Below are 25,266 nucleotides of genomic sequence, written 5' to 3'. Positions count from 1 at the left end.
TTCAGCTGAAATCCAGTACAATTGTGTCCCACCAGTGGCGTGATCATGGATGTGTCCAGGCAGCAGCTGACCTCTGCCTCGTAATTAGCCTTAAGACCAGCTATAAAGATAAACATAGATATTATCATTATCATCAACATATGGTGCATGTGTTTAACCTTTAAGCTATGTAGGGATGCAAATGTAGTCGAAGCTAAGTAGCTAAGCTAATGCTAACACGTTCAGTGTTCAGAATCAAAACATCTCTAAAAATTACCTGTTTTCTCAAACGTAGTCGCCGTTCCCTGTGACAACCATGAAGACAGATAGATAATCACAGAAGAGCTCATCTGAAGAGCAAATGTCCAATCAGGTTCCTGTTTTTGTTTGCCATGTCCTTCCAGGGCTCAGTAGGAAAAAGTCTGAATATATGGAATGAAACTTTGAATAGATGGAATGAAAATCTGAACATTCTATATTCCGACTTTCATTATATATATATCTCAACTTTCATTATATATATATCAAGTTTCATTATATATATATCAAGTTTCATTATATATATATCAAGTTTCATTATATATATATCGACTTTCATTATATATATATCAAGTTTCATTATATATATATCAAGTTTCATTATATATATATCGACTTTCATTATATATATATCAAGTTTCATTATATATATATATCAAGTTTCATTATATATATATCGACTTTCATTATATATATATCAAGTTTCATTATATATATATCAAGTTTCATTATATATATATCGACTTTCATTATATATATATCAAGTTTCATTATATATATATCGACTTTCATTATATATATATATCAAGTTTCATTATATATATATCGACTTTCATTATATATATATCAACTTTCATTATATATATATCAAGTTTCATTATATATATATCGACTTTCATTATATATATAATTTCCTAAACGGCATGCCATATATATATATATATATATATATATATATATGGGGAAAAAAAAGGAAGAAAGGAGGGAACTCACGTTGAAGCGAAAAAGTCAATAAAAGGTTGCCATTTATCAAAAAAATTTTAAGGTTGCTCATTTTCAAATGTCTCAATTTCTCTACTTTTAAAAAGAACATAACCTTGTTAACCCATTGTGGAGAAGGAGGCGCCTAGCAATTACAGAGGTGAAAGCTACTACTTCCAGTTCATTGGTAGAGTATTGAGTGTCGTCTTCCGGTTATCCAAAAATACCAATACTTGGTGAAATGTCGATATTTCTTGAGAGTACCTTGGACATGGTGTTGAAGTAAATTTGCCAAAAGCTTGTGAGAGCTGGACAGAGGAAGAACATATGCGGAAGATTACAAGGTGAACCTCCACATCTGTCGCAAACATTAACTATATTTGGGAAAATCTGTGCCAACCTTGCCTTTGAATAGTGACATCTAAATACAGTTTTAAACTGTATTAAAGTCAAACAGGCACAGATTGAGGTTTTGTGAATGACCTTCAATGCAGATTCCCACCAGTTATCAAAAACCAATCCTAGTTCACCTTCCCAAGCTTCTTTGGTGCTGTAAGTTAAGTTGCTATCATAAGATTGAATAGAACTATAAATTTTTGAAATTAAAGACCCTTGTAAAGGATTAAATTGTAATAGCTCACTCCATGATTGTTCAGGTGGAAGGTAAGGGAAGTTGGGAAATAAGGATTTTGCACAGTTTCTCACCTGGAAGTATCTAAAAAGGCAATCGGATGGAAAATTTAGTTCAGAAACCAGGTCTGAAAAAGAGCAAAAGGTTCCTTCCTTATAGAGGTCCTTAAAACATTTCAAACCCTTATCATGCCATTGGGAGAAAGTGGAGTCAATAAAAGTGGGCTTGAACACAGGGTTCCTTAGCAATGGAGTTAAAACTGTAGGAGCAGTAAACTTAAACGGTTTCCTAAACTGGAACCATATTTTAAGAGTAGCGATAACCACAGGGTTGCAGGTAAGGCCAGAGGGGTTAACAGTGATCGGGCCGGTTAGCAAAGCGAAAAGAGAGACTGGGAGACATGACTGTATTTCTAGTTGACACCAAGTTGCAGAACTAGATTTGGACCAGAATACGATTTTAGCTATGTTCACAGCCCAATAATAAAATTGAAAGTTTGGTAAAGAGGCCACCATAAAATTTACACTTTTGGAGTACTCTCTGTTTAACTCTGGTGTTTTGCCATCCCACAAAAAATGACAAACCATTGAATCTACCATTTTGAAAAAACTTTTTGTTAAAAAAATAGGCAAACATTGAAACAGAAACAAAAATTTTGGCAGAATAACCATCTTAATTGTATTTATTTTCCCAACCAGAGAGGGAGGGAACTCCATTTTTGGAGATCTGCCTTAGTCTTAATTAAAAGGGAAGAAAAATTTTCAGAATAGAGGGATTTAAAGGATCTGGCTATGTTGACCCCAAGATATCTAAATCCCGAGGGGTTTAATTTAAAAGGAATATCAGATTGGGAGAGCTGCATTGCTAGCTTATTTACAGGATAGCATTCACTTTTGGCTACATTAACTTTATACCCAGAGAACAGGCCAAATCTACTAAAAAAAGAAACAACAGCAGGACATGCACATTCTGGGATTGTTACAAAAAGCAACAAATCGTCGGCACATAGTGACAATTTAAATTCTGTATTGGTCCTGATAATACCATTAAAAGTGGGAGAGGTCCTGAGATAAATAGACAAGGGTTCTATTGCAAGTGCAAACAAGAGAGGAGATAGGGGGCAGCCCTGTCTACAACCTCTGTTCAAGAAAAAATAATGAGATTGAATATTATCAGTAGTAATACCAGCACAAGGGAGTGTATAAAGAAGGCGTATCCATGATATAAAGCTTTCACCAAGTCCAAACTTAGTCAACACTGCGAATAAATAGCTCCATTCTACTCGATCGACCGCCTTCTCAGCATCTACTGATATTACTACCTCGGGTTTGACTGCTATTTCTTTTGAGTAAATTACATTCAATAAAGTACGAACGTTATAAAAGAGCCGTCGCCCCTTTATAAAGCCGGCCTGTTCTTTAGAAATGATTGTAGGAAGGACCTTTTCAAGTCGGCAGGCTAAGGTCTTAGCGAGAATCTTTGTATCTACGTTCATTAATGAGATTGGTCTGTAGGAGGTGCAAAGGTCGGGATCCCTGTCCTTCAAAAGAACATTAATGGAGGCTTGTCTCAGTGTGGAAGGAAGAGAGCCAAGTGACAGAGATTCGATATATATAGAGTGAAGTAATAGAATAAGTTTGGCATGGAATGCTTTAAAAAATTCAACTGGGAACCCATCCGGTCCCGGGGTTTTATTATTTTGCATCTTATATAAAGCTGCATGTAATTCTTGAGTGGACAATTCGGAGTTTAATTGGTTAATCAGTTCTGGGTTTAAAGAGGGAAACTGAAGTTCATCAAAAAAGTATGCATGTCCGTTAAATCTGATGGGAGTTCGGACTTATATAGTGACTCATAATAAGATGAAAAGACAGAATTAATGGCATTTAGGTCTTCCTGTAACACACCTGATTCGTTCTTAATGCGAGGTATAACACGCAAGGCTGCTTGACGACGCAACTGTTGGGCAAGTAATCTACCAGCTTTGTCACCATGTTCAAAATATCTGGAGCGGGAGTGAAGTAACGGGCGTTCGGCTTCATAAGTTGTGATATGATCCAATTCTGTTTCTCGCCGCTTTAAAAGATCGTCAGATGGGGCGGTTGCGAGCTGATGGTCCACTAATTTTAAATCCGATGAAAGCTTCTGAAAATTTGATGACCTTAATTTTCTTATATATGCAGAGTATGAAATTATCTGACCTCGTAAATATGCTTTTAAGGATTCCCACAGTAACGCTTTAGAGATAGGCTCGGATTTAGTTTGGTTAAGAGCAACAAAATTTCTATTTTACTAGTAATAAAGCTGTGAAATTTATCATCAGATAAAAGAGATGTATTAAATCGCCAGTATGTAGAATAACGAGGTTCAGGGGAGATCTGAACATCTAGAGACACAGGTGCATGGTCTGAAATAATAATTGGATGATATACAGCATCTGTCACGTTTGGCATAAGTTTAGCGTCCACAAATAAATAATCTATACGAGAAAAGGTCCGGTGTACATGTGAATAAAAAGAATAGTGTCTATTAGTTGGATTATGAAACCTCCAGGGGTCAATATAGCCGTTGCTGGACATAAAGTTACAAAGGGTTTTGGCCATTAATGACTGAGTTGAGCCACTTTTAGAACGGTCTAATTGAGGATCAATAGCACAGTTCATGTCCCCTCTAAAGAACAGAAAACAATCACTCAGAGAGGGCAAATGTTCAAACAACTCTTTCATAAAACCGGGATGATCAAAGTTTGGTGCATATACATTAACCAGTAGAACAGGCACTTTAAATAAAGTACCTGCAACTATCAGATATCTGCCATCTTTGTTGGAAATTATTTTAGTCAATATAAATGAAACAGATTTACTAATCAAAATAGCGACCCCCCTGGCCTTGGAGTTGAGACTAGAATGAAATACTTCAGCAACCCAGGGAGCTTTCAGTCTGACCTGATCCTTGTTTCTCATGTGGGTTTCCTGTAGAAATACAATATCAGGCTTCAAACGTTTTAGATGGGAGAGTACCTTACACCGCTTAACAGCACCTCCTAAACCCTTAATGTTCCAACTAATAAATCTTACATTTGGATTAGTGACAGTAGCCATCTTAAGTATGGGTTAAAGTAGAGTCGACAACCAAACTCCCAAACATTCGCTCCCAAACGAGAAAAAGAAGAGAGGAAAAAACAAAACAAAAAATAAAACAAAAAACATAAGTGATTCACCCCAAAACTTACAACCACCCTCTAAAACACCTTCCATTACCCCATCCCCAAACGACAGAGAACCAGTGCTAATTCCACAGGGAGTCATAAACCCAAAGAACAAACTCAAAGCTTTGGACCTATTAGCCATCTATACCTCGCTTCAGTATAGTTAGAGCTCCCGCAAAAGTGATAATGAAATAAAAAACTGGAAACAGGGCTGAATTGTTAAGTAACACTTAACTCGAACCATCAGAGAAACCTGCACCGCACAAACACGCCAACAACCTCCCTAAACAATAGAAATTATGATGTCACCTGTATCAACATCAATAAAACATATCTGCAATGATGAAACTATAATTTAAACTGTACTACAAATTATACTATTAAGAGTGGTTTCGGCACCATTGTTTCTTGAAAAATACCTTAGCTGCATTGGTTCTCTCATTCATGTCTGGACTTCATTGTCCTTACTATGACAAAACCAAGTCTATGTAAGTGTTTTCACAAAAACGGCAGCTTCAGCAGGTGATGTAAACTCTTTTGTGACATCTCCTCTTGTAATCCGGAGGTGAGCTGGGTGTAGCAGTCCAAACCTTACGTCCGGGATGCCCCTCAGCTGACGTCGGACATCATTGAAGGCTGCACAGGCTTTAGCCGTCCTCGCAGTGAGATCTCGGAAGATGGAGATTGTTGAATCCTTCATCTTAATCCGCTGCTGGGTCCTGGCTCGTCCTAGAATATCAGCACAGTCTGCATAATAGTGTAAACGTACTATTATGGGACGGGGGCGTTAACCGGGTTTCGGTTTAGGCTGTGGGGATCGATGTGCACGGTCCACAACTGGCTCTTTCTCCAAGCCCAAAGCCTCTTTAAGCAGGGTTGAAACTACAGCTACGCTCATCGGGCTGTGCTCCTCGGGCAATCCAATTATCCTGACATTGTTCCGACAAGAACGTGCCTCCAAATTCTCACATTTACTGTCGAGAGTGACAAGTTGGGCCGAGAGCTTATCTACTTGGTTTTTGAGTGAAACCACATCATCAGTGCATGTCGAGAGTGAGCCCTCCATATCGTTTACAGTCACCCTTAACCCATCCACCTCGGACTTCATGGCCGCCATGTTAGCATTTAGCTCCGTTTTCACTCTCTGCAGCTCAGACTTTATCTGGGTTAGGTTGCTTGTCATTGGCGCCTCTAATTCAGTCTTAAAAATGCTTACCATCTCTTCTCGAAGACCGGCGAGCAATTCGGCTTTAAAGTCTGCAGAAGTAATGTTCTGGATGGCAGTAGCTTCCTCACGAGGGGACTGTTTAGCTGTCGCTGTCGCACTCGACGGCGGGGGGAAGTCAACACTCGGAGGTGGGGCTGTAGCTGGGGGAGCAGGCCTCATCAGTGCAACCGCTGCTGTAGTCGTACTTTTTGGTTTTGAAGGCATGTCGACGTGCAATGCAGTCACATTGGACCTCCGAGGACGAAATATAATGGTGAAAAGTTCGGGGAAGTGCCCTAAAATATCTTCAGGAAAACTTTTGCGGGAGCTCGCATACACACGTCTTACTCCATCAGTCACGCAGCCGAGTCTCCGTAAACATGAACTCTAACCATAATATTTATAACTTTGGGGGCCTTTCTAGACCACCAGATGTCTGTCTATGTCAGTAGGTTATATTTAATGTCATACTGTAATTTCATTCAGATCTACTTTTCCTGACACTGATAAGTAAATAAAGTTACATGGTTAATAGCTCAGTATTTGCTAGCTCCCTTCCTGGCTTCTATTGCTTTAGCATCCATCCATTTTCTTCTGTTTATCCAGGGTCGGGTCATCCCAGACGTCCCTCCTCTTTCCGTTATTTGTATTTGCAGCTGCCAGCTCTCTCATGTGCTCCTCTACTTTCTGTTTGCAGTTCTTGTACAAACGTCTCGGGGTGGTCTTTGCTTACGGTGCGTTTCATTGGCAGGTGAGTTTTTTAATGACAGCTCAGTGCAACAGTCAGAGGTTTGTCCGCAAGGCAAGAAAAGACAACAGGAAGTAGCAGCACTTGGCTTTCATTACCTGCTAACTACCTGAGTCTTGATCATTTCCACATGTGCTGTCGTAGACGTTTGTTGTAAAGCTCAGTAGTCTGCTATGAAAGTTAGCTCTAACCCTCAGTGTTTGAAAGCTTTCTCTGTAGCCTTTTAGTGCTCTCTCGCTCCCTCTCTCTCTGTGTGTGTGTGTGTGTCATGTTTCCTTGTGTTACAGTGTTATTTGATCCACAGTGAGAAGCTGATCCTGCACAGCTCTGCATCAGGCACACCAGAGGTAAATTCAGGGGTTTTGGGTGTGGGAGTATCAGACGCATGACTACTTTTTGCTGTTTTGTCATGAAAGACAGCTGTTTGTAATGTTGTGTTGTTTGTGGTGCTGATTGATGTGCAGCAGGTTCTTCTTGTGGTCTTTACTTTTTTAATGGTTGTTTTTTCCTTTATTACCACTGAATAAACAGTGACACCTGGGATTTTTTTTTTAGATTATTTGTAGTGTCAGTCCAAAGTGAATTAAAACACGTGTAAGTTGCTTTTCAGCTGTTTTTTGATCAGAGGAATACCCACCAACAACAGTTCTCAGTGTTGTTCTTGAAGGTCCAGTTGTCCTTATTTAGCTATTAAACATGTAATTTGTCACTACCAGGTCTGTCACCCACCGTAAGGACAGCATCTGTCAGTGCCTCTTTTCTCGTCAACAAAACGTGTTGTATTTGATGAAAGCAATGAAAGATGTTTGGTTAAAATTAAAATAAAAGATTGTGGTTAAACAAACACTATTGATAGGAGACGGAACACAAACTAGACTCTCCCTCATCATGGTCTGTTGCTTACAGTGTCTGCAGGTGGCGCTATGCTACAACCCCCGCAGATGTTACTGTCTTGTCGGAGATTTTGAAATCTGCAGCCCCACACTACTGTTATTACTTTTCTTGCCACAAGGAGGCGCACTTACACAGCAGTGGAAATAGAAATACATGATTTACTTCAACACATTTTTGAGTTGCTTGTATTCAAGTATTTACATTTTCTGTTACTTTACCGTTTTATTCCACAACATTTCAGAAGCAAGTGGTGTGTTTTTTATTCCATTACATTGATTTAGCAACCCATATTTTGTTTAAAAATAAAAAATACAATAAATGAATCAATTATGTTGTAATACTATATAGTAACAAAGGACAATCTGAAAGCTAGCCAGCAGATAAACTATACAGGGCCATTCATCTCAAATCATCAAAGCTTGAAATAAATAGATACATTTCTGCATGGCCATTTTTTATTTGCTTGAAATTTTTCTAGCATAAATTGTTAATTTTTATAAACATATATCTGTGAAATCTTAGCTTATGTCCAGTACTTTCACTAATGGTAGTGTCTACAGATACGGACCCGTACCCGTAGCCTGTGGCCTACGGATACGGCCCTTTCCATTTGCCAGACAGATACGGATCCGTACGCGAGTCTCGCGAGTCAAGAAGCTGCTAACCACTGCAAACTGTTGAAAGGTAAGCAAAGGTTAGGGTAAGTGTTAGGGTTAGGTTTAGGGTCCGTACCTGTAGTACCGATGCTACGGGTCCGTACCGCTAGCGTCTACCGGGAGTCACGTGACCAGATCTCGCGTATCTGATTGGCAAATGGCAAGTGCCGTATCCGTAGTCCACAGGCTACGGGTACGGGTCTGTACCTCTAGCAACAACCTTCACTGATTGTTTGTCCTTTTCAGCATGTTTTTTCACACATTGAAAGTTGCGGCTCTGTTTGAATGACAACATCAAAGCAACTATTAAAGAAAAAAGTCATTTATTTAGAATCTGCAGCCCTGGACAAGTAGATCAGAAGGTCTCTGATTATGGGTGAGTTGTTGTGATAACGAAACACCTCTTAGAGCCAATTCTTTGAGGTGAACAATCGGAGTCGCTTTTTGTAAATAAATTACTTTAAGAAACAGATAGAGCTGGCTCTCTTTAATGAATGAGCCATAAGAACCTTCTCTTTTTAATGACTGTGCCATAAGAACCGGCTCTTTTTAATGAATGAGCCTTAAGAACCAGCTCTTTTTAATGAATGAGCCATAAGAACCGGCTCTCTTTAATGAACGAGCCATAAGAACCGGCTCTTTTCAGTGAACGAGTCAAAAGAAGCAGCTCTCTTAAAAGAGCCTGGATTCCCATCATTAGTGAGTTGAACAAACATTGAAGTGTTCATTCAAAGTCTCATCTCTGAGCACAGAAAGGTGAAACTGTATGGAGAAAGATTACTGTCAAAAATATTCATCCACCATTCTAACCATTCGTATTCGTAATGTTAAATATTTGTATGTCAATAAAAAACTTGTACACAAAGCTCTGCTGTCATATGCATGAGTTTGATAAATTTAGGGTTAGGATTGGTTTTACGAGTATGAACCTAAAAGTTGTGAGCGCAACTCTAATTTCTACGACTACGAAGTCTTCCCTGTGAAGACGAATTCAAGTTTATGGGTACGAATAGAAAAGCCCTGAAATGACGTCACATAGCTCACAGGGGAAGGTAATCGAACGCCGATTGCTCCAAATGCGCATGCGCCAAAGATGGCTGGCAGTGGTGGACCCATTTATAAAGAGTAGACGCAGGTGGACCCGGTGGACCTACCGGGGCAGGTGACGCGTCACAGGTAAAGTAAATAACACATCCAACTTTTTGTAATTTATTTATTTCATGAAATTGTACTGTTTTTATTTATATACAGTGAACCCTCGTTTATCGCGGGGTTACGTTCCAAAAAGAACTCGCGATAGGCGAAATCCGTGAAGTAGTCAGCTTTATTTTTTACAGTTATTATACAATACTGCACTTGGGGGAGCGCTGCAGCTGCAGCCAGGTGGACGCCGCGGCGGTACTCTTGCCTCAGAGAGCGGACCGGCTGAATCAACTGGAGCAGTCGGGGGTGGGGAAGGCTCACGCCGGCGCTCTTCTCCTGGGGAGCGCGGCTGCGGTGGCCAGAGACGGCGGGGGAAAAGAATAAAAGGCTGCTCCGTCGGCTCCGTCTTTCAGGGTGTCTCACTACATGGAGACCAAGGAGAGAAATGATCCAGCGCTCCACAGCAGGCAGCGCTGGCCTGTATGGCAGAGGAGACGAGGCGCGGAGACTGTTCACATTGGTCAGTCCCTTAGCCAATCAGGATGAAAAAAAGCATAAAAAAACTGCACTAAAAAAATTAGTGAAACAGCGAAGCTGTGAAAGGTGAACCACGTTATAGTGAGGATTCACTGTAGTTAAAATGTCCTTCCAGGGTTGTTTTTTTTAGGGTGAAAATACAAACGCTCCCATACAATTCTCCAAATTTAGCCATACTATTTTACAGAACTTAGTGTTTGGCCCCAAATACCATATGGGGAAACTGTAAACTAAATCTGGAGCTAAGCAGCAACACCACTCATAGCAGCAAACCAACAGAGAATTATTGCTGAGTTTTCTCCTGCTTCGTTTTGCTTTAGAGTGCTTTGTTTCCTGTTGCAGCAGCTGTTTTCTGGTTTTAAAAATGGTATAAAAATCACTGTACGCTATGAGCTGAGCAGCTAACAACGGCCAGAAACATCTAGCAACTAGTGGTTAAATACGTTCCTTTAGCATACATCAGTGTGTGGTGCAGACAGAGAACAAAAGTAAATATTATTCTTATTTTTACCCTCTGGTGGTGAATAGAAACTCATAACATATATATGATGTAGTGCGTCTGTTGATGTGATGACTGTTTGCTAATAAGGTTTCCTTATCAACTGTGACAATACTGTATTTACAATTTGTTCTGGACACTCCAGTAGGGCTGAAACTAACGATTATTTTAATAATCCATCAATCGGTTGATTATTTTTTCGATTAATTGACGAATCGGATAAAAAAACATTTTTAATTTCTGCGTCTTTATTCAGAAATAGAAGATTTAGAATGACAGAACAAATAAGATCATTGTAGTGAAGCCTTTGTCCCCAACCATCTACAGAGGCCTCATGTCAGTGACGTTCATGCTGAGGATGCTCTCAGTCAGACAGCTGCTTTCTGTGGTGGACATGATGTCTTTCTCATCATGAAGCCTGTTAATGCTATTCATCCTGCCTCACTCCAACACAGACCAGTGTCTTCACTCAGACTTTGTCAGAAAATTAAAACTGGAGGCTCAATTTTTAAATTATTACCACCCCTGTGTGCAAGTTCATTTATTTATAATGCATATCCAAACCATGCTTAAGCTGATTAAAGTGAAATAAAAAGCATCTCTCACACACCCTATCACTGTCATTAATCAGCTAACAAGCTAAAGCTAGCATCAGGCGAGCTAACAGAAATAGGCTACTGACGTTACATTTCCTCACTTTAAAGTGGAACAAACACAGGATAATGTAGTGACTTAAAGTGTGTGTCCACTAGATGACACACACCGAATGAGGCATGTTGGTCCGGTTGGTGGGTTTCCAGCTGTGACCCGGTGTGTTTACCTGCAGCTCATTTGCATAAAGTAGACTCGACTTCTACTGTCCCCAAACATCAAAACTAGGTTTTAGTGAACTAAAACAAGGACAGCATCAGCTGCTAAAGCTGTCTCACTACATGGAGACCAAGGAGAGAAATGATCCAGCGCTCCACAGCAGGCAGCGCTGGCCTGTATGGCAGAGGAGACGAGGCGCAGAGACTGTTCATGTTGGTCAGTCCCTTAGCCAATCAGGATGCAGAACACAATGCACTGTTTAAAAAAAAAGCATAAAAAAACTGCACTAAAAAAATTAGTGAAACAGCGAAGCCGTGAAAGGTGAACCGCGTTATAGGGAGGGTTCACTGTACAGTTTATAGACGAAAGACGGTGCTGCTTAGCTTGCACGCTAATGAGCCGGGCCGGTGACACGGCCTTCTAATGCAAGGAGGCTAATGAGGAGGCTAGGAGGCTAAATAAACAAAACAAACATAATTTGAGATTATGAATCGTGGCAATCGGCGTATGAATCAGCCCATTGTACAGCCATTGTACAGTTTTAGTTCTTTTCAAACTTGGACATGTGCATTAGTTTAGTTTACAACGAATCTCGCAGAGAGTCAGTCAGTGGATCGATGGACTATCATACACACATTATGACGTGTGTATTTTCATTGTTTTATCTGCCATAAAGTTTGATTTTACTGGTTATGGGGCGCGTTTTTGTGGCGGTGCCACAGAGACGAGAGCTGGGACACCGGGTTATTTTCTCCGTGTAAAGAGTTTCAAGTCGTTTATTATTTAACCACAACTATAACTCTGAAGCTGTTTAATCAAGGTTAAAAATAGAAAAAGAACCATAAGGCAAATTTTTTGCATAGCCTCTTGGATCAGAGTAATAATGTAACTTATTAACAAACACTGTTTCATGGTAAACGACTATGTAAATAATGAAATAGAATGCATCAAACTTATTATTATTATTTTTTTGTTTGCAGGGACCAGTGGCCACTCGGTTATTGGAACGTTTGAAATCAAGGATTACAGATGTGTTGGATCAACCTCACTTGAACTTGGACTACTTACAATACATTGTGAATCAAGAAGCATTCATTCTAACAGCTGCCTCCAGTACTTTGAACATCCCAGCTGAAATTGTGTCGTGTCTTCTATCCCTGCAAAGTAAGATCCACTCAGCTGTTGCCCACGAGAGTACCTGCGCTTTTATTAGAACTGGAGGACGAGGCCGACCAAAATTCATTTTTTCTGAGGAGCTTCTTTCTCGGCTCATCGACATCCCTTTACCTGTGACTTGCATCGCCAGTTTGTTGGGTGTCAGCCAGAGAACAATCTTCAGGCGTATGCATGAACTTGGCTTGTCCACCCGTTCTACATACAGCAACCTAACTGACTGTGAATTGGATAATGCAGTCCAGTCCATCAAAAGCAGGATCCCAAATGCAGGTTATAGAATGGTAAAAAGCTGTCTTCAAGCTGATGGACATAGGGTTCAGTGGGATCGGATTAAACAGTTCATGCACAGAGTTGATGCTCCAGGAGTTTTGGAGAGAATGACCCAGCTGGGGTGCATAGTGAGGAGGAAATATTTTGTGCAACGGCCTTTATCGTTAGTCCATGTAGACACCAATCATAAGCTCATACGGTAAGACTTTAATGAGATCTATTCACGTATTTATCTATTTGGGGACACTGCTCATTGTCGATCCATGTTTTGTTTTCTAGATACAACATCGTCATATTCGGTGCTATAGATGGGTACTCGAGAAAGGTTTGTCATCTTCTATTGCAGTGCTTTATTATCTCTGAATGTGTCATGTATTCACTGTTGTGTCATAAACTGCATGTGCCTTACCTCCATGGTTCACACACATAATTATATTGATTGATATTGAATATTATAGAATATTGACTGGTCAATCATATGAAAAAATGGTGGTAGGATGGAGGGGTAGGTGAAGGTAATGAGAAGAAAGGGAGGGGTTTAAAAACATCAAGAGCAGCAGGAGGATGAAGACGGCAGGTGGGAGGAAACAGTCAGAGGTACAGGAGGAGAAAAGCAGGGAATAAACATTTTAAATGAAGATAATTCATCTTATGTGCTGTAGGTCTTAATATTTTGCCTTTGCATATTAAAATTCTGTCTTTCTATACAGATTTTCTATCTGGAACCTGCAACAAATAACCGTGCAAACACTGCTCATTCATTTTTTTCTCAAGGCAGTGGAAAACTATGGCTGGCCTTCCAGGTGAACAATGACATGAATTTGGGTAATTGTTTCATTGTCAGAATTACTCATTTCAGTAATAGTTGATGGAATATATTGTTGTGATGATGGACATGTATTTTCTAGGGTCAGGGGCGATGAAGGCGTGGAAAATGTGTTCATTGCTGAAACGATGTTCACTGTGAAAGGCACTGGAAGAGGGAGCTTCATAGCTGGGCGCAGTGTGCACAGTCAGAGGTTATAATAAATAATTTACAGTATATCAATTTTAATATGTAAAATGAAAACATAATTGTTAGAAAGTATTTGATAGTTTGATCATTTAAATATTCAGCTGAATAAATCCTGTTTCTGACCTTTGGTGAGATGTCTGGACCAGCGTGACACACCATTACTATGAAGTTCTTCATAGTCTTGAGGAAGATGGCCTGTTGCATTTGGAAGATGTCGTTCATTTGTTTTGTCTTCCTTCCACATCTGGCAGAGGCCCTTCAGACTTTCACAGAAGGCTGGGACAACCATCCTTTACGGTCTGAAGGAGGACTCTCCCCAAACCAACTCTGGGTTATGGGCCACATGAATACACCTTCTGACACTAATGAGGATTTGCAGGTTTGTTGAGGTGCCGTTTCCAAAGACAAAGTGTCGTTGACAAGTTTTAACCTGAAAATGTGGAGGCTTAGGTTCATATAAATACTACTGAATTCTTATTATTTGAATGGGGTCAGTATCTTCAACACAACAATGTGGAAGGAGTAGAAGGTTAAAATTCAGGAACAAGGTGTTAGAAAAAATTATATACAAGTAAGTGTGTAATACTTCTTTGATGTGATCACACAAATAGAGCAAGTCAGCAAATTTTGAAATAGATATACTCGTTCTGATTGCTTGGAACAATAAACACATTTTATATTCTGGTTCATTTTTTCTGTTGTCACTGCACAATGTCAGTGTGTGCTTTGGTAGGCTGTTAAAATGCTTCTTAATTATCCCTTATAACTGAATTGTCTAAGTCAGATTTTGGCTAAATTTTGATATCAACCTAGTTCCCCTATTACTGCAGATTCCCCGTGCATGATGACTCAGGCTAACCAATTTCATTTCAATAATTTAATTAATATAATATATATTAATTATATTATTTTATCAGGCTAACAAATGCTGTTTTAAACAAAATGACATTAAAAGCGTTTTCATCCCCCCCCAGAACTTGGAGCTATATGGAACTGACTGGGAAATGTTTGATGCTGTGCATGAGGAACCATATGGAGTTCAAGTCCAGGAAATTGAGTGCCCTGTGACTCAGGATATTATTGAAACTGTCCAATCCATGATACAACCCCTGGCCTCATCAGAATCATTTGGTAGAGACATTTACATTACAATGGTTCAGTGTATTGAAAGTCTAATGGCAACACAAGAAATGCCTGACACAACACAATCTTGAAAAATGTAATTGTTTCAAAAAAAAAATGCATGCCTGACAAATGTTCAGTTTAATATGAGACAAGAGTCCCACCATTGATTGCAACTTTTTCATGACTCTCCACAACAGTCGTCACATTTTCGACTTTTAAAACTTGCCTCAAAAACAAAAAATGTTTGTGGGTATTCTGAAGAGTAACATGGAGGTAAAAACTAACTTTGGAGTGAACTACCATTTATATAGAAGCAATGGTTTTGTAACAGTGAAATTAACAAAAGATGACTAAAACAGAAAGTTGTCAGGTAAAGCGCCAATGATATGTTGCCGTTACCGTTTTTCTCTTTTCATAGGATGGCTACACCCTGTCAAACGTTTGCCCGTGGGATACAGCTGTCAAAATGTTTTTGAATTCACTGTAGGTTCTCAGGTGAGCTGAAGGGAATGTGACAGTGCAACTGCAGGTGCTTACAGTTGGAAAACAAACTGTGTGTTGTGTGTCACAATCATGTTGGAATTGTATATTTATGATGAACTCCTTCTTCTCGCTTGACTGAACAGGCTTGTTTCGTTGTCCAGTCATCCACTGCATGATGCGCCCTACTGTCAAGCCTTCTGGAGTAACACTGCTGTTGCTGGGGCCCTCGTGTTCTTAATGAAGAGATGAACACAATGTTAGTCTGAATTGAAAACATTTTAGTTTTCCAATTGCTAAATACCTTACATATACAGAACTCATTGAATTTTTGAGTATCTGAACATTTCATAAATCAAAACTACACAGATTTTAACAAAAGCTGTATTTGTTATGGCTAGATAGCAATGCTGTGGCAATTGTTTAGACACCCTATTATTGTCAATACCACTGTACAAATCATCCATATGTTACTCCCAGCTTAATGAAACAGTGTTATCCTACAGCTCATAATATGATGTTTTATAAGTTACATGATTGTCAATGGTGGCATCAAGTTTCAAAAAATGCTTTGATTTAATGGGTTCTATGGTTTGAATCGATTAAACCATTTATACCGCACTATAGAAAATGTACCGCAGGATAACAGACAAAGTTAGTCTCTTTAGCACCCCTGTCTTGGCTAAAACATACCAGAGTCTTCAATTTCCTGTAGGTAGTCTTGAAGAAAGTTCATGATATGTACTTCCTTTTGGTGCTTGGCAGAACCAATTTCACTATAGACAGGACGGGTGTTCTCTAGGAGGAAGGCAGCATCAGCCTTTAAGAAGAAGAAAAGGCATTTTAGTTTGTGTAAACATAATTCTCAAAAAGACATTCACACTAAATAAAAAGCAGTCAAGAATGAAATATACCTCAACATCTTCCCCTGGAATAAACAGTTTTTGGCAGAGATCTTGATGACTGTTCATGAGATCACACAGCATCAGGCCTTTCCTGAGCTGGTCAGGCATGGGGACGAGTCTCATGGTGACGTGAAGTATGACAGTTCTAATGGACAAAATGTTTCAGCAGAAGAATATACTTAAGTAGAATACCTATTGAATGTCTTAATGAAAAATAAAAATGTCACCAAACAAACCTTATCATGCTTTCCCTTTTTTCAGTGGACACAACTCCAGTGTATGTGCAGGCCACAATATCATCAACCAGGTCACTGATGTTGTCATTCGTGGCGTTGTTTATCTGAAAACAGAGAAGGTTTCAAGTGAAATTAATTTTTACTTTATCATTGTTCTGTAAAAGCAACAAACCAAAACATTAATTATGCTAGCCATATCATATTGAAGTTAAATGCAATTACAAACTTAGATCAAATTGTATTTACCCTCTCAACAAGCAGCGACAGTTCTAAATCTGTGACATCACTGGCAGACACTACAATGCTGTCAGCGTCACCGGAGCAGAGCTATCTGAAGCACCACTCGCACATGAAGTTAGGACAAGGTCCTCCTTGTGCCAGGCTAGTGGCCATGACCTCTCCTGCACTCCTAATCAAAGCAAAACAAATAAACTGCCTGAATAGATTTGCAATTATATTAGACAGGATTAAGTAATATTGTACTTGATATGCTAAAGAAAACACACAATTAATTCCACTGTGCACCTGAAGAGTCTAGAGTCCAAACTGTTGAGACAATAAACAGGATTCTTCCCTTTATCTGGCCTTCCAACAAAGAGTCTGTTTTCAATCTCTGCAAGCATTTCTGTAAAACAGTAAAACACAGAAAACTCAAAAGGTCTCTTCTGTCTCTGCTTTTCTGCCAATTTGATTAGCATTTGAACCATCTGCACCATTAGAGACCTCCTGCTGATGTTGTGACAGTGTGTCTTATTCGACAAATTTGGACAAATAATAATAAGAAAATGTCCTCATATCAGTCCATGAAAAGCTCTTGGACTTCAACCAGTATGCAGATAATTCCTTTATGTGACTGATTATATTTGATCTTACATCTGGCCTTATAAGAATTTAATGTGCACAAATTTGATGTCATTGGGAAATATAGACAAACATTTCACCTGTGAGGAATTCTCTGCTCAGGGCCGCAGTATCGACACCTGCCTCGCCAAAGAATGTGACCTTAAGTCTACATTTGGGTGATGTCTTCTTCTGCCGCTGCCATTGTTGCATGCTTCTGCTGAAAAGATCAGTTCTTGACACACGGATGGAAAATCTGTCTTCTTCATTGACTTGTGAAGCGATCCAATCCAAAATTTCCTCAGTACTGAAAAACAGACAGAACAGAAGAAAAAAATAAACATTAAAATTGACGCCATCTTGTCTTTTCTGAATGCTTATTTACTATTATTGAACACTGAGCATTTGAATAACAAACTAAATTAGACATGGTTATACTGTCTGTGTAATTTCCTCGTTGTTACAATTACTCCAGTTGTTGGGTGTAACACGTCCTATACTGGTGGAATTTAAAAAGGCTGAAAACAGGTCAAGACAAGAACAAAACATGTCACAAGCAAACCATGTTTTTAGATGACCACATTTCTCGGTGATCACACTTCACACATATTACAAAGCTTTCCAGGAGGAAAAACAATGTCAAGATTGATATTGGAGTATGCCAAGTGTATATTATCCAGATTACATCATTTGTCACCATAATTACTTCATGTACACTATTACCTTTGAAAAGTACTGACTGGGACTGATCCACTTGACTCATGGCTGCCACTTTCTGCAGGTCTTCACACATGAAGAAAACAGCTTGCCCTAGATTATACTGGCACAAACACTTGCATACCAACCCGGTCTCACAAGGATTCGTGAAACTATCACGTAAATTAATCTATGGTTACGTGCGCACCAACACGATTTTCTCATGTTTTTCGTGTTGCTCACAACGAAATTCAAACCAATGTATTTCAAGCGGAGGACTTTTCATGCCACTCAGAACGTATTTCAAACGAATATTTTTAATGTAAACGCGTTGCGAATCAAAGCGGAGGACTTTTCATACCACTCAGAACGTATTTCAAACGAATATTTTCAATGTAAAAGCGTTGCGAATCCAACGCTATATTTTGCATTACATCGTCCCATACATATAATGTGATGCCTTTATTTTTGCTGCAGGATTTGGGTATTTGAGATTAAAAAACGTTAGTGTTTGTTTGTTTGCAAACGGGTTGGATTTTGTTTTCATATCTGAGTCTTAATCACACCTGAATAGAACGTTTAATTAATCAAATATTCCTCGTGTGTCATGTTTCTCCTCGGTCTGATTTAAGCGAGTTACGTAGGGCATTTTGAATCGGTATATTATATTTTTAATGTAAAAGCATTGCGAATCCAACGCTATATTTTGCATTCGCAGGGGCCGGCAATTAGATGTGGCTTCGGGCCAAAATTTGTGTAAACATTATTCGGCGGTTTGACCGACGGGCCGGTGCGCTGCTATTTATTAAATAACTTTGATGAGTGGTTATCCGATGCCCGTATAGCTCAGCACGTTAAGCAGGTGACTCATGTACAAGAGCTGGTCTCGGACACGGGTTCGATTCCGGTTTGCTTTATTATAATATTTTGGAAGTTTTTCATACACAAATGCAGATTTCTAAACGGACTGCTGTAAAACTTTTTAACATGATTGAAGATATCAAACTCATGGACAACTCCTAACCCATTGGACATTCATGCGGACAGACTCCTGTTTCAATTTAAAAAAAAAAAAACAAAACAAAACGTGCAGCACTTCGGCACCTTTCTTCTTCGGTGGTGTCTGTGTAAAACAATGTCCAACATGCAAACAGCACACCTAGCGCCATGAAGCACAAAATGCAGGTGTAAATCAATGGGGTGCTGAACATAGTAATATTCATAGCGGAAATAATAGATAATAATAATAATGATAGGTAATAGAATATTCTGAAATTAAGCTCGACTGTAGACAGGTATTTTGCAAACACTGTGAACACACACACACACACACTAATATATGTTAGAGAAGCAGATAATGGCAGTAAAGTCAATTATTTTAATAATTTGAAGAGACAATATATGATTACGCTATATATACATATATAAACAAAATACTGACTAATGAACACATATTTCTATATAAAACTATATATATATATATATATATATATATATATAAAAAATATCATTTTCTGACATATCTTTTTAATATATATGTATGAATTATATTGATAGTCTATATGTGATTTATATAATAATTTTCTCTGATATATAACTTCTGTCTATTGTTTTATATAAAAATATGTGTTCATTAGTCAGTATTTTGTTTATATATGTATATATAGCGTAATCATATATTGTCTCTTCAAATTATTAAAATAATTGACTTTGCTGCCATTATCCGCTTCTCTAACATATATTAGTGTGTGTGTGTTTACAGTGTTTGCAAAATACCTGTCTACAGTCCAGCTTAATATCAGAATATTCTATTACTGTTAATCCCACTATGAACATTAAAATACGCCGAACCATTTGTCCTGTATCATAGCTACATGTATGACGTTTGCAGCAAAAAAATTAAAAAACGCGTGAAAATCAGTTTAATATTCAGAGTTAAGATGGATTAAATGCGCTGTCAAACAGCGCTGAGTGGAGCGGATGACCGGACCAAGATGGCGGCCCCACCGCTCGTCAGCCCCAATAGGCAGTAGCGCTCGATGCGGCGTCTACTCTTTATTATGTCTATGATGCTGAATGCTCTGGGAGCAAGTCTGCAGTGAAAACACTTTTGAAGGGGTCAAGGGTCACTAAATCAAGGTTCAAAGGTTCAAGGGTTCACTTTATTGTCGTATCATTCCACATTTGCACATGAAACAATATGAAATTTGACCCTGGTCCCAGTTTCAGCCATCAAAAAAATATAAAAACACTCTCATAAAGACAATATAAGTATAAAGAGACACACTAATATATACAAATCTGCAACATAGATATATGTGCAGTGAACCAACAGTTTGTGCAATATTTAGTAGGTAAATGAATAAAGAGCCTAGTCCAGTAGTGCAGTGTGTGTATGCTTGTGTGTGTATGTGGGGATGCGTGCATGCATGTGTATTTGCGGGGGAGAGGTGGTGATGATATGAAAACAGAGTCTACAGAGACCTGTTCAGTAGCCCGACAGCTTCGCGGAAGAAGACTTCAAATGAAGGAGACATTTTGTGCAACAAGTATCATAAAAGTCATTCCCAGTGGAATTCAAGTCTGATATTGTGTGGGACTATTCAGAGCAGTCACATGAAGCACTGTATCTGTTTTCAAGGGTCTTGCCCCACGGGAACCCGCGTTTTTCAGCAGTGAGGCCTGCTAGCAGTGATGCAGCCTGAGGCCTTCAGACATGTAAAAAAAAATCCTGCTCGGTCATTTTTGGGTCTAGTGACACCAAATCGTACACGCTCCTAGTAGACCACCTCCTGACCTTGCATATTTTTTTTCAGAGAGTTTACTCAAAAGGGGCTCGATCATGGCCCTGTTTCTTACTCTACGGTTAACCCTTTAATGTCCAAATGCTTCAAAACGGGCTAAAAAGGTCAAAATCTCGCACAATCCTAAACCAATTTGGACCAAACTGCACAGGTTCTATATATAGAGGCTAATGTGAACGCTCATGCACGTTTCAGACCTCCAGGGGCCCTGAAGAAGGAATGAGGGCAAAAAAAAAACACGTTTTTTCATAAATGTCCCTCTTTTGCTCTCATTTCTCTTCTGTAACACTCAGAGAGCTGAAACCTGGGATCTGGTACCTCTGAAACATCTAAAATCTAAATCCACTAGAACTGTTTTGCTAGCCCCTCCCAAACCGGAAGTAGCTCCAGGAACGACCTAGAGACTTGTGCTTCAAATCATTTGTTTACCAAGGTCACCTGAATCACCCCTAAAAGTTTCAGCTCATTTGATGCAAAAATTACCGATTTGTGGGGCTTCATAGTCCAAAAATGTCAAACTTTGACCCTGCGCCAGGGGTCACAGGAAGGTCACAGAGACACCAAACCAGCACAGTTCAGCTCCAAATATAGCCTAGTATAACATACTAAAAGATCAGCCCCAGGGTCCCAGTAGAAAAATCTGACCAAGTGTTCATGTTTGAAAATCAGGTCTTGTCAGACTTTTAAACCCTGAGAGCCTTCTTGCCAGTGGAATTAGACCCTCACCCTAATTTTTTACCCAAACGGGACGAAATCTTAACCACAAGTACTAGGGCCCTCGGTGAGTCGGTATGTACAATTTCAGCCTCCTAGGTCAACAGGGGGCCAGATGGTACCATGTTGAAGTTTGGAGAATGGAGAGCACACCTACTCAGTCAAATATTAGGTACCATCTGGCCCCCTGTTGACCTAGGAGGCTGAAATTGTACATACCGACTCACCGAGGGCCCTAGTACTTGTGGTTAAGATTTCGTCCCGTTTGGGTAAAAAATTAGGGTGAGGGTCTAATTCCACTGGCAAGAAGGCTCTCAGGGTTTAAAAGTCTGACAAGACCTGATTTTCAAACATGAACACTTGGTCAGATTTTTCTACTGGGACCCTGGGGCTGATCTTTTAGTATGCTATACTAGGCTATATTTGGAGCTGAACTGTGCTGGTTTGGTGTCTCTGTGACCTTCCTGTGACCCCTGGCGCAGGGTCAAAGTTTGACATTTTTGGACTATGAAGCCCCACAAATCGGTAATTTTTGCATCAAATGAGCTGAAACTTTTAGGGGTGATTCAGGTGACCTTGGTAAACAAATGATTTGAAGCACAAGTCTCTAGGTCGTTCCTGGAGCTACTTCCGGTTTGGGAGGGGCTAGCAAAACAGTTCTAGTGGATTTAGATTTTAGATGTTTCAGAGGTACCAGATCCCAGGTTTCAGCTCTCTGAGTGTTACAGAAGAGAAATGAGAGCAAAAGAGGGACATTTATGAAAAAACGTGTTTTTTTTTGCCCTCATTCCTTCTTCAGGGCCCCTGGAGGTCTGAAACGTGCATGAGCGTTCACATTAGCCTCTATATATAGAACCTGTGCAGTTTGGTCCAAATTGGTTTAGGATTGTGCGAGATTTTGACCTTTTTAGCCCGTTTTGAAGCATTTGGACATTAAAGGGTTAACCGTAGAGTAAGAAACAGGGCCATGATCGAGCCCCTTTTGAGTAAACTCTCTGAAAAAAAATATGCAAGGTCAGGAGGTGGTCTACTAGGAGCGTGTACGATTTGGTGTCACTAGACCCAAAAATGACCGAGCAGGATTTTTTTTTTACATGTCTGAAGGCCTCAGGCTGCATCACTGCTAGCAGGCCTCACTGCTGAAAAACGCGGGTTCCCGTGGGGCAAGACCCTTGAAAACAGATACAGTGCTTCATGTGACTGCTCTGAATAGTCCCACACAATATCAGACTTGAATTCCACTGGGAATGACTTTTATGATACTTGTTGCACAAAATGTCTCCTTCATTTGAAGTCTTCTTCCGCGAAGCTGTCGGGCTACTGAACAGGTCTCTGTAGACTCTGTTTTCATATCATCACCACCTCTCCCCCGCAAATACACATGCATGCACGCATCCCCACATACACACACAAGCATACACACACTGCACTACTGGACTAGGCTCTTTATTCATTTACCTACTAAATATTGCACAAACTGTTGGTTCACTGCACATATATCTATGTTGCAGATTTGTATATATTAGTGTGTCTCTTTATACTTATATTGTCTTTATGAGAGTGTTTTTATATTTTTTTGATGGCTGAAACTGGGACCAGGGTCAAATTTCATATTGTTTCATGTGCAAATGTGGAATGATACGACAATAAAGTGAACCCTTGAACCTTTGAACCTTGATTTAGTGACCCTTGACCCCTTCAAAAGTGTTTTCACTGCAGACTTGCTCCCAGAGCATTCAGCATCATAGACATAATAAAGAGTAGACGCCGCATCGAGCGCTACTGCCTATTGGGGCTGACGAGCGGTGGGGCCGCCATCTTGGTCCGGTCATCCGCTCCACTCAGCGCTGTTTGACAGCGCATTTAATCCATCTTAACTCTGAATATTAAACTGATTTTCACGCGTTTTTTAATTTTTTTGCTGCAAACGTCATACATGTAGCTATGATACAGGACAAATGGTTCGGCGTATTTTAATGTTCATAGTGGGATTAACAGTAATAGAATATTCTGATATTAAGCTGGACTGTAGACAGGTATTTTGCAAACACTGTAAACACACACACACTAATATATGTTAGAGAAGCGGATAATGGCAGCAAAGTCAATTATTTTAATAATTTGAAGAGACAATATATGATTACGCTATATATACATATATAAACAAAATACTGACTAATGAACACATATTTTTATATAAAACAATAGACAGAAGTTATATATCAGAGAAAATTATTATATAAATCACATATAGACTATCAATATAATTCATACATATATATTAAAAAAGATATGTCAGAAAATGATATTTTTTATATATATATATATATATATATATATATATAGTTTTATATAGAAATATGTGTTCATTAGTCAGTATTTTGTTTATATATGTATATATAGCGTAATCATATATTGTCTCTTCAAATTATTAAAATAATTGACTTTACTGCCATTATCTGCTTCTCTAACATATATTAGTGTGTGTGTGTGTGTGTTCACAGTGTTTGCAAAATACCTGTCTACAGTCGAGCTTAATTTCAGAATATTCTATTACCTATCATTATTATTATTATCTATTATTTCCGCTATGAATATTACTATGTTCAGCACCCCATTGATTTACACCTGCATTTTGTGCTTCATGGCGCTAGGTGTGCTGTTTGCATGTTGGACATTGTTTTACACAGACACCACCGAAGAAGAAAGGTGCCGAAGTGCTGCACGTTTTGTTTTGTTTTTTTTTTTTAAATTGAAACAGGAGTCTGTCCGCATGAATGTCCAATGGGTTAGGAGTTGTCCATGAGTTTGATATCTTCAATCATGTTAAAAAGTTTTACAGCAGTCCGTTTAGAAATCTGCATTTGTGTATGAAAAACTTCCAAAATATTATAATAAAGCAAACCGGAATCGAACCCGTGTCCGAGACCAGCTCTTGTACATGAGTCACCTGCTTAACGTGCTGAGCTATACGGGCATCGGATAACCACTCATCAAAGTTATTTAATAAATAGCAGCGCACCGGCCCGTCGGTCAAACCGCCGAATAATGTTTACACAAATTTTGGCCCGAAGCCACATCTAATTGCCGGCCCCTGCGAATGCAAAATATAGCGTTGGATTCGCAATGCTTTTACATTAAAAATATAATATACCGATTCAAAATGCCCTACGTAACTCGCTTAAATCAGACCGAGGAGAAACATGACACACGAGGAATATTTGATTAATTAAACGTTCTATTCAGGTGTGATTAAGACTCAGATATGAAAACAAAATCCAACCCGTTTGCAAACAAACAAACACTAACGTTTTTTAATCTCAAATACCCAAATCCTGCAGCAAAAATAAAGGCATCACATTATATGTATGGGACGATGTAATGCAAAATATAGCGTTGGATTCGCAACGCTTTTACATTGAAAATATTCGTTTGAAATACGTTCTGAGTGGTATGAAAAGTCCTCCGCTTTGATTCGCAACGCGTTTACATTAAAAATATTCGTTTGAAATACGTTCTGAGTGGCATGAAAAGTCCTCCGCTTGAAATACATTGGTTTGAATTTCGTTGTGAGCAACACGAAAAACATGAGAAAATCGTGTTGGTGCGCACGTAACCATAGATTAATTTACGTGATAGTTTCACGAATCCTTGTGAGACCGGGTTGTGCATA

General features: G+C 39.2%; 1 long non-coding RNA gene across 2 annotated transcripts; it reads right to left on the bottom strand.

Moving 5' to 3' along the window:
• Window positions 1–15,500: 15,500 nt before the first annotated feature.
• On the bottom strand, window positions 15,501–18,220 carry LOC127533940 (uncharacterized). 2 transcript variants are annotated; one of them, XR_007941831.1, is made up of 8 exons: window positions 18,103–18,220; window positions 17,481–17,686; window positions 17,046–17,164; window positions 16,786–16,948; window positions 16,540–16,643; window positions 16,313–16,448; window positions 16,092–16,218; window positions 15,501–15,634 (listed from the first exon to the last, which is right to left on the bottom strand). It is a non-coding gene; the product is annotated as an uncharacterized LOC127533940 (long non-coding RNA). The 2 variants fall into 2 exon arrangements; XR_007941832.1 differs by having other exon boundaries at window positions 17,065–17,164.
• Window positions 18,221–25,266: the final 7,046 nt, after the last annotated feature.

Source organism: Acanthochromis polyacanthus, chromosome 5 (genome assembly GCF_021347895.1).
Source record: "Acanthochromis polyacanthus isolate Apoly-LR-REF ecotype Palm Island chromosome 5, KAUST_Apoly_ChrSc, whole genome shotgun sequence".
NCBI classification, from domain to species: Eukaryota; Metazoa; Chordata; class Actinopteri; family Pomacentridae; genus Acanthochromis; species Acanthochromis polyacanthus.
The sequence above is the reverse complement of the archived record's forward strand: the minus strand, read 5'-3'. Positions and strand labels throughout refer to the sequence as shown.